Here is a 9693-nt window from a genome sequence, read left to right on the forward strand (position 1 = left end):
ATGGTTTATCCCAGGAGATTGAATATAGTTCCCTGTGCCAAGCAGTAGGACTTTGCTATTTATTGATTTTTCAACAAGAGTTTTAGGATCAGCAGACACCACACAACTCATTATCTGATTCCTGTTCTTTGGAATTCTGATGGCTGGTTGGAGGTCAGCGTTCTCTCAACCCTAGGTGAAGCACAGACAGACATCATGAGTCCTTTCAGTGAGAGAAAGTGAGGGGCCTCAGGGAGCCGTTCCCCAGACTCTCACTGGGATTGGGGGCTGGCCACCCGTGTGCCCTCTCCTCAGTCCTGTTCCTGTTCTCTTTTCCCACCCTGTAGCCTGACAGACAGGCTCAGGACCACACGGGCTGTGGGCTCACTCCTGATGAAGTTAAGTGATTCCCCAGTGAAGCAGTGAGAAGAAACACTCATCCATAAGTGTAGGAAAATAACAGGGGGTGGGGGTGACTCCCCCCAGGGGAGGAGTCAGGTCTCCCCGCCAGGAGCAGATCTGTCCCTGCATTTACCTGAGCGTCGACCTGCTTTTCCATCATGCAGGCTGGAGTGCGAGCACACCCCCAGCCCAGGAAACCCGATGAGGGAGAGTTTGTGGAGTGTCCCCCGTCTGCTGGGCAGCCCTCCGCCTTCAGGCCCTTCCCCTCAGACACCCAGGGCCCCAGGCCAGGTTAGCGGCACTGGCTGCTCCATCTCAGGTGGAGAAGGCTCTGGAAGGCTCTGGGCATTTCTGATGCTGCTTGGGATGGGGGGCCAGCTGCAGCCGGGGAGGGTGAGACAGCTCTTGACAGGCTGAGGCTATGCACAGACGCCCCGTCAGTGTATCATGTGTGAGAACAGGCCTTAACAGGATGCCGTCTGACTCCCACTCCACACGCGCTCAGATTGGAGCCTTACAAGTTGGTTTTCCTCCTGCTTTTTTTTTTTTTCCCTGATTTTCCTGCCTTCCAGTAAACTGTGAACAGTCTTCACAGCAGATGCTGCTTGGGTGGACTAGAGTGGCCTTACAAAACCAAATACCTCAAACTCTCTCCCCAAGTCCTCTAATCAGCCTTTCTCAACCTGGGGCCACAGACCATCTGTCACATGATTACCTTGGGGGCTATTCCTTTGGTAGACACCCCTTTTCCAGGCCCCACCCAGAATTACTGCCCTCAGACCTCTAGGCAGGGAGGTGGCCTGCGTTCTTAGGTTGCTCAGTGACTGACCCCATGGTCTGTACCCTCCAGGCTCTTCTGTCCATGGGATTCTCCAGGCAAGAATACTAGAGTGACTTGCCATTTCCTCCTCCAGGGGAATCTTCCCAACTCAGGGATAAAACTAGGTCTCTTACATCTCCTGCATTGCAGGTGGATTCTTGACCCACCAAGAACCATGGGGAAGCAGGCACTGGGGTGGGGAATTTGCATTTCAAACAAGCTTATTTTGTACCTGAGTTTGAGAGCTGTAGGTGCTGGGGTGAATGGAGTCTGAGCCTAAGAGTTCTACACCCTGGGGACTCAGCTGTCTGTCATTCACAGAGAGAGAGAGAGAGAGAGAGAGAGAGAGAGAGAGAGAGAGAGAGAATGAATGACAGAGGAACGCAAACCTCCTGATAGTGTCTGAGGGGCCTTTTAATAGACTTCACAAAATCTGACTCCTGTCTTGAAGTGCACTGATGTCACATCCGGGCCAGTGCTCCTTCCTTGCACAGCTACCACTCATCTATCTGTCCTACCTCTCCCACCCTGGCCCCAGCTAGGACAGGCTTACTTCCCTTTGCCTTCTCTGCCAGCATCCAGGGAGCTCTAGAAAATACCCCCATCCAAGTCACAACCCAAACCCACTGCGTCTGAATTTCTGGGGGTGGGACCCAAGTTTCTAAAGCTGTTTTGGTGACTCTGAGGTGCCACCAGAGCTGAAACTCAATAATGTCTAATCCGTTCCTGATGACACTCAGCCCACCCGTGTTTATACAGGTGGCTCTGCCTCTGTGCTTGTCCCCATTTGCTGGATGAACTGTCCTGTGACTGTCCAGCCCCTGGGCTCTGACGCCCCTGGGAGCCCCGGCATCACCCCAGTGCAGCCTCGCAGACCCTCCGCCACCAGTAAAGCTGGACCATTTGGCTGTTTGCTTGGACCTGCCCCTTCTGCTGCACTCTCCCCCGGCCCACACAGCCAAGCTCCCCTTTGCAGCCAGGGCCTCCTGCCTTTTCTTTCTGCCTGACTTCCTGCCACGGAGCCACAAAACTCCCCCAGACTGGAGTCAGACTGGGAAGCCCATCACGTCATCTGCATCAGTCACTGAGTCAGCCCCTCTCGCTGACCAACACCCTGAGTGCTGGGCGAAAGGAGTGAGGTGTGTGGGAGACCAAGCATTAGAATGCATTGGGTTTCAGTTGGGTCGTGTGGGACCTTTCATCGCACAGACTCTGCATTTGTGGCGTGAGCTCAATACTTGTGGCTCAGGCTTAGTTTCCCCAAGGCTTGTGGGATCTTAGTTCCCCAACCAGGGATCAAACCTGTGTCCCCTGCCTTGGCAGGTGGGTTCTTAACCACTGGACCACCAGGGAAGCCCCTGATGTTCTGTGTTAAAGGTGAAGCAGGCTGTGTGCCTTCTACCCAGATCCTCCGAGAGGCGGTGACACCCGGAGAAACAAGGGGCTGGTCTTGGCTCCCTGGGGGATGGAGGGGTCCGGCATGAGGTCTGCTTGTGTGTCCCTTGACTCCTGGAAGCACTTCCTGTGGCCCCAGAGCCTTGTTCTTAGCATATTATGGCTACTGTCCCCATTTTACAGACCGGAAACTGAGGTCAGCTCACTAGGAAGCGGCTGAGCTGGGCTTGGAAACGGGTCCTGTGGGTGGGCTCTCCCATGTCCCTCATGCTAACCCGTCCTGGTCACAAGCCCCCCGCCTCCCTGTCCTCTCGCCCTGCCATCCCTTCGCTGTATGGTCCAGGTGGGCATCGCTGATCTCCTCGGCAATTCCTCCCAGCCCAGGGGGCTCTATAAGGCTTGGTGGGTGGGTGATGGGCTTAAGGGACTTTATTTTCAGAGATGGTCTCTAATTTACCAAAGCATCATCTGAGCAGAAGAGCAGTGGAGAGTGTTACCTCCTCTGCAGAAAGCCGTGTGCCTGGGGAATCCCACTCTTCATCCCCCCATCTGAGGACCCCAGCTCTTCTGAGGCCTCAGGTCTCAAGATCTCAAGTCTGCTGAGCCAACTTTCTTCTCCCCACATGGTGGATCTAGACAGGCAGGAGAATATGTTTCTGTCTTTGCACCACAAGGGCCGTTTAAATGCATTTCTTAGGAACCCTGGTTTCCAGCTCAGCTGACCTACTTCTGTTGCCTTAGCTCTTCCTCTCAGGGCTCCTCAGGCAGAAAAGGTGTGGTCTATCTTCCAGCTCCCTGACTCCCCCTCTCCTCCTTCCTGAAATAATTCATGAATAGACTTAAAATAATTAGCATACAGGAGGGCATAAGAAAATAAAATGTCAATATCTCTGACCTTGACTTTCCCTCTCTGGACTCCTTCTTAAGAAGCTAACACTTTTATTTTTTAAAGCTCTTACAGTGATGGCTTGTAATTCTGTGTCTTATTTTTCAGAGCAGATGGTCCATAGATGGAGAAATAGAATCTATGGATAATATCTCACCATCTCCCCCTTCACCTTCCTTTCCCAGTTTTCATTGTAGTATTATTTTTCTTTCTTCTGTATGTAACCTCTATGATGTTAAATAATATGCCTAAACCCCAATTTTTGATTCACCCACATTGGATTGTGTCTCTGGACTCCCAGTTAAAAAATGGCTTCCCAAGTGGCCCAGTGGTAAAGAACTTGCCTGCCAATGCAGGAGCTGCGGGTTTAACCCTTGGGTGGAGAAGATCCCCTGGAGAAGGAAATGGCAACCCATTCTGGTATTCTTGCCTGGAGAATCTCATGGACAGAGGAGCCTGGTGGGCTACAGTCCATGGGGTCCCAAATAGTTGGGCATAACTTAACGACTAAACCACCACCACCACACTCCCCCACCCCTAGTTTCAGTTAGTTATATAAATTTGATATTGCTTTGGCCTGTACACTTTTTGTTTTGTGATTAAATATGTCTTCTGTACTTAGTCTTAAAGTTGATTTTCAACATTGAAATTGCATAAATTGATCGATAATATTACCATTGCAGAAATTATTTTAAATGATGATTATATATAAAAATTCTAATATAATTATAAAAATTATAAAGTTGCACAGACAAGAGTGCTATTGAATCTCTAGAAAAACAAATATATTTTTTGTCTTCAGGATCTTGGCTCTCAAAGGAGAATCATCCAGGCATAAAGTTAAAATGGTTTTAATCTTTGATCCATAACTTACTCAGGGACTAATGCTTATTTTTCCCACCACATTCTTCTCCTTGCTTTCTTTTCAATATTTTGCTGGTGTGGATTCAGGAATAATTCTGTTTCTATAAAGTTGGTGAAGATGCACAATTTTTTTCTGAGTTTTTGCAGTCCCTCAAATGCCTTCCATTTGTTTGACAACTTTTTGCTTTTTTTTGTTGTTGTTAGTTGTTGAGATGTAATTTGTATTTGTAAAGGAAACACATCTTAAATGTGCAGCAGGATGAATTTTTGTATGTAATCACCACCTATTTTTAAAAAATTAATTTTTATTGGTGTATAGTTGCTTTACAATGTTGTTAGTTTCCACTGTACAACAAAGTGAATCAGCTATATGCGTACATGTATCCCCTCTTTTTTGGGTTTCCTTCCCATTAGGTCACTATTGAGTAGAGTTCCCTGTGCCTTACAGTAGGTTCTCATTAGTTATACATAGTTGTGTCTCTATGTCAGTCCCAATATCCCAATTTATCCCATCTCCTTCTTCCCCACTTGGTAACCGTAAGTTTGCTCTCAACATCTGACCACCACCCATTTTAAGATCGAGAACATCAGTTCCATTACCCAGAGAGTTCCCTCGTGACCTTTCTGGGGCAGTGCCTCCAACACAGAACAGCTCAGGCAACTATTCTGGTCTCTACCCCACAGATTTGTTTCCCTGTTCTGGAGTTTCACATGCATTGAATCACTCACTTTCTACTGCATCTTTGCTTCTTATTAACTGTAAGATTCCACATCATTGTGTGTATCAGCAGTTTGTGCTTTTAAAATTGCTGTGTAGTAAGAAATTTCTCCTTGGGGCTTCGCTGATGGCTTAGTGGTAAAGAGTCTGCCTGCAATGCAGGAGACACGAGTTTGATCCTATGATTGGGAAGATCCCCGGGAGAAGGAAATGGAAACCCACTCCAGTATTCTTGCCTGGGAAATCTTATGGACAGAAGAGCCTGGCTGGCTATAATCCTTGAGGTTGCAGAGTCAGACACGACTTAGGGACTAAACCACCACCACCATCTCAAGGCGTTTCTCCACTGTCCTATTGGTAGACATTTGGATTGTCTCCATGTTTTGGCTATTACAGGTAAGTTGTTATGAACATCTTGTACATGTCTTTTTGTGAACATCTCTTGTATATATAGTAGATATACCCAAACAGTTTTCCAAAGTTATTGAGTCATTCGCATTCCTACCAGCAAAGGATGAAAGCTTCAGTCAACCCTCTTTGGCAATCTTATAACGGTCAACCTTTTAATTTAGTCATCCTAGCAGGTATCTCATGTGGGTTTAGTTTGTATTTCTCCAATAAGTAATGATGTTGAATACATATTCAAGTGTTCACAGGCCACCCGGATATCCTTTGGTTGATAATTTGACTGGAGATACAATTTCAGGTTCAAAATAACTTTCCAAACTTTAAAGGAATTGCTTTGTTGTCATTGACAAGGTGACTGTGGACAGTTTTATTCCTGTTTATTTGTAAGTCACTTGCTTTCCTCCCTCTGGTAGTTTTTAAACCCTCTGTCTATGGTTGGAGTCCTATAGTTTTACCATGATGTGGTTAGAGGTGTGGTTGGTGTGTTGTTTCATTAAAATTGCCTGGTTCTCAGAGCATCATTTTGGTGTGAAAACTTCTATCTTCCTTCTGACGAGGGATTTTTCTTCTCTCAGTTACTTACTTCTTTCTTCATCTCCATTTCCTTTAGAAATGTCCATCTGATGGATGCTCCATCAGATGGGTATCTGGAACTCATCCTCTTCTAACTTTTCTCGCATTTTTATCCTGTGTTTTATCTTCCTGCCTTATATCCTGGGATATATCCTTATATTCCTTGCCTTTACATGTGACATCATCATCAAGTCAAATGAACTTCTGTCTTCCAAGATAACCTTAGAGGATGAATCTACCCTTCCTTGTGGGCCAGATGACCATAGGATTAGAAAGTCTTCTCACACCCCACTTCCTTATTGTGGATGACAGATCAAACAATGAAGCCTAGCTCCTTAGTCATGGTCAAACAACCATGAGAAAGCAGGCTACATGGCCTGGTTATTTTAACATGATGTCATGTGGAGTGACCCCAGAGGGAGAGAGGCTTTAGTGGGGGCCCTCCCTGGCCCTTCTAGATAAATCATCTGGTCATGACTGGTTTCCCAAAGCTGCCTCTTCATGTCTTGCCCTGGGAGCACTCTGTAACTCATACATGCTAAAACCTAACTATAGGTATATTGGGTGTCAGCCTGTTCCTGGACATCCTGTCTTCTCTTCCCAGCGAAGCTCCTTGAAGGCAGGGACTCTCACTCTTCTTCTGCATCCTCCATAGCACAGTGCTGGCTCCTCGAAGGGAACGGCATGTATATTTGTGACTCTCAGAGCTCCTGAAGGTGAGAACTTATTCTTCTCTGAAATACCGACCAACACAGCCTGGGGTATAGCAGGCACCTCGTTCATCTTTACTGAAGAAGAAAATTTCCCGTTCATCTGAACGCAAAGCTCATACATGTACTGTTTTTTTCTTAAGACCGCCTTTCCAACTCTGGGACTCCATGTGGCACAGTTAGTTAAGAGCTAAATTGGTTCTGGGGACAGGAAGGTCCTTCTCTTACTATCTCTGAATCTTTAGGCATGGTGGTCTGACCCTTGTGTGAAGTAGGTCATTTCCAGTGGACCAGGAGTGAGGAGTGTGGTGGGAAAGGATTCCCACTGTAGATAGGCATCACATGGATAAAATGCGCTGGAGAAATAGAATGTCTGCCAACTGTGGGTCCCAGAAAAGAGCCCAGTTGCCTTCTCTCTCTTTCTTCCTCATCCATAAAAGCCATCAACCATCAGCCCAGCTACTTTCTTCTCAGCCCCCTCCGCATGGGTCAAAGGAAAGCCTTTTCTATAAATTAAATGGAAATGTCTTTAGTGATCAATCCACAGAGCTTTGCAGAAGGAGAGGTTGTTAAAATTTAGCACCTTTCATTTTCTTGTTAATGAGCTCCCCGGGACTGGAGGGGGTGATAAATATAGCCTTTCTCACACCTTTGAATCAACCAGCCACAAAAGATTTTTTAAAAGCTACCTCTAATTAAGCATTTACACAGGCTGTACTGTGTGTTCATTCAGGGCTTTCCCTTCCTAATAAGCTACAGTTTTCATTGCTGCCGGGCAGAAGGCTCCAGGGACCCCACTGTTCTATTTGAAAACAGACGCCGGTCTCTGGCCTCACTCAGGACTCGTGTCCACTCCCCGCCCCACGTCCGGGACCAGGGCTGGCCTGTGATCCTCGAGCTCAGCCCCTTAGCCCTCCCTGTCGCCTCTCTGCCAGGGACGGAGCCTGAAAGGCAAGCGAAGTGCAGGCCGGGGCTGCACAGTCACCGTTCATATTTCTAACAAGAACAAGAGTGCCTATCTTTGCAGCTTCTGAGGGAGGTGGGCACGGGGCTTTTACTTTTAATTCCCTCCAGTTAAAATGCGGGTGGGAGTTTCCCAAACGACACGTGCAGATCCAGTCAGGAAAGACTTTCTGAGCCCCAGCAGGGCCAGCTCACTCTCAGATGCTCCACTGAGAATGCTCCAAGCGTCCTGCTCTCCTTTCTCTGCCCCTCCCCACCATCCTCACTTCCTGGTTCATAGGACAGAGGTGAGGATGCAGAGCTCCTGGGGGCTGCTGGCCACTCCCAGCCTGTCCCTCTCTCCTCCTTCCGGCGGGGGATGTGGATGTTCTTCTGGGAAAGCTGAGTCCCCTCTGCCTGCATGGGCGCTGAATCACTTTGGTTGTGTTTGACTCTTTGTGACCTTATGGCTCTTCTGGCCATGGGGTTTCCCAGGCAAGAATACTGGAGTGGGTTGCCATGTTCCAGGGGATCTTCCCGACCCAGGGATCGAACCTGTGTCTCTTATGTCTCCCGCATTGGCAGGTGGGTTCTTTACCACCAGTGCCACCGGGAAGCCCCTTTATTCAGCCATTAAAAAAGAACGGAGGCTTGTCATTGGCAGCAGGATGGATGGACTTGGAGGGTATTATGCAAAGTGAAATAAGTCAGACAGAGAAAGGCAGATACTGTATGATATCACTTACATGTGGAATCTAAAAAATACAGTGAACTAGTGAATATAACCGAAAAAAAGAACAGACTTACAGATATAGAGAACAAACTAGTGTTTGCCAGTGGGGAGAGGGAAGGGGGAGGGGCAATAAAGGGGTCGGGGTAGGGAGAAACGGTTTTTATGGGGTTGTATGAAGTCATGGGTGTGAAACTTGTAAAGTGCTATAGAATTTAAAGAACCTTCCATTCAGTTACAAAAATTAATAAAAGAAGATTGATTCCCTCACTGGCTCTGGTTCCCAGTCCTTGCACTTTCTCAGGGACCAGGGGTCCTTGCTGGAGACTCCCCCCCTCTTTCCTCCAGAGCTTCCCCACCATTGCATTTCCGTAGGCCCAGCCCAGCCCAGCCTTGAACTATTGGAGCCGAGTCCCCCTCCGGCCACCAGCCTGGGCCCTGGCCTGCCCTTTGCAGGCAGACTTCTTGAAGGAGTCTTCCAGGGCTCGTGGGCCGGGCTGGTGGCGTGCCGGGGTACAGCATGGGGATTTGTGCTTTCCAAAGGTGAGCCTCCGACCCTTAAGATGACTTCACGGATTTCTCGAATAATGTGATCAAATTTCATAGCTTGGCCAGTTGGCTTACAGACATCCAAAACTGAATCTGGGAAGTCCTTTTTCTACCTCAAATTTTATGGCATTGATACTATATTTATTTATTTTCTGCCTCTCTGTCTTCCCTACTAGATCGGACTAAGCCTGAGGACAGGAATTTTGCGTGTTCCCACCACCCATGGGCTTCCCTGGTGGCTCAGTGGTAAAGAATCCACCTGCCAATGCAGGAGACAAAGGTTAGATCCCTGGGTCAGAAAGATCCCCTGGAGCAGGAAATGGCAACCCACTCCAGTGTTCTTGCCTGGGAAGTCCCATGGACAGAGGAGCCTCGTGGGCTACAGTCCATGGGGTTGCAAAGAGTTGGGCATGACTTAGGGACTAAATCACCATCACCACCAGTCATGTGTCTCTGGACCTGGCCCCTGTGGGTTCGTTCTCCATAAATGAACCCCAAAATTGTCAATACTGTCAAGAAACATACAGATTAAACAACAAGGATTTGCTGCATAGTGCAAGGACCTGTATTCAATATCTCACAGTGAACTATAATGGAAAAGAATAGAAAAAAAGAGTATATACATATAGTATACATACACACACACACCTAAACCACTTTGCTATACACCTGAAACATAATATTGTAAAGCAACTATACTTCAATAAAAAATAAATA

Source organism: Muntiacus reevesi, chromosome 11 (genome assembly GCF_963930625.1).
Source record: "Muntiacus reevesi chromosome 11, mMunRee1.1, whole genome shotgun sequence".
NCBI lineage: Eukaryota > Metazoa > Chordata > Mammalia > Artiodactyla > Cervidae > Muntiacus > Muntiacus reevesi.